General features: G+C 44.1%; 1 long non-coding RNA gene across 1 annotated transcript in view; it reads right to left on the bottom strand.

Moving 5' to 3' along the window:
- LOC113456087 overlaps positions 1–527 on the bottom strand; it is a 2,161-nt gene extending 1,634 nt beyond the window's left edge. The window contains exon 1 of the long non-coding RNA XR_003376960.1: positions 431–527. This is a non-coding gene — a long non-coding RNA (uncharacterized LOC113456087). The remainder of the gene's footprint in view (positions 1–430) is intronic.
- Between the last annotated feature and the right edge of the window lie 365 nt (positions 528–892).

Genomic DNA, 892 nt, shown 5'->3' with positions numbered 1-892 from the left:
TTCTTGACCTTCTGTGCCTTGTGTTCAAATTTCCTCGGTCCGGTAAACAGCAAGTCCTCCAGGGTCCGAATTCCCCACTTCTGGTCCCTCAGCGTGGTTTGTGGGAGACGCTGGAACTTGGCATTACGATTCTTTATCTAGCATATCACACGGTATGGGTACTTTGAGGGAGGAGTGGCCAGTTTGTTCCAGAGTTGCTATGTGGTGAGTGAACCTTCTCGCACTGGAGGCAGGATGGTGCCAATCTCAATGCATAGGAACAATTAAAAATGAATGTCTTACAGTAAACAGGAGCTAGCCTGAAATTTTTATCCAATGGAATCTGAGTAGAAAAATATGGAATTTCCTCTATAGCTGCTTGTACTAGATGCCTCTAAAGTCCTCAACCTTCTTCACGGGGCTCTTTTAAGGAAATCTGTTGGTTTCTTACCTAACGAGAATGGGTCCTGCTCTCTTTGGCCGGCGATTCTAAACCATCCTGGTGCCACATGTGAGATACCTGACTGAATTCAGACAATCAGAGCATTTAGGAAGCATACAGTAGGTACTTAATACTTGTTGAATTGATAGATGTATTGGTTGCCTGTTGAAGCAGACCAGCTAGCTATCTGGGCGTTTCATAAGTGCCCTCTCCTTTTTTTATTGGACTGAATTTGTTCATCATATAGAAATTTTAGTGTCTGCTGGTTTGTAAGGTTTTCTAAAACTTATAAGAAAAACGTCCACTTTGTCCATTAAAAGTCGTGAATACCCCAGTGGCGGCCCCTGGAGGGACCCTTGGTGATACAATTCCTGCGCCCCCTAGTGATCATGCTTGAACTCACACTATGCAAAAACAAAGGAGGGGCTGGTTGGACTGCTTGAGACTGAGTTTAGCTCATAGCATTGAAAA

The sequence above is a fragment of the Microtus ochrogaster genome, chromosome 5 (genome assembly GCF_000317375.1).
Source record: "Microtus ochrogaster isolate Prairie Vole_2 chromosome 5, MicOch1.0, whole genome shotgun sequence".
In the NCBI taxonomy this organism is placed as follows: domain Eukaryota; kingdom Metazoa; phylum Chordata; class Mammalia; order Rodentia; family Cricetidae; genus Microtus; species Microtus ochrogaster.
The sequence above is the reverse complement of the archived record's forward strand: the minus strand, read 5'-3'. Positions and strand labels throughout refer to the sequence as shown.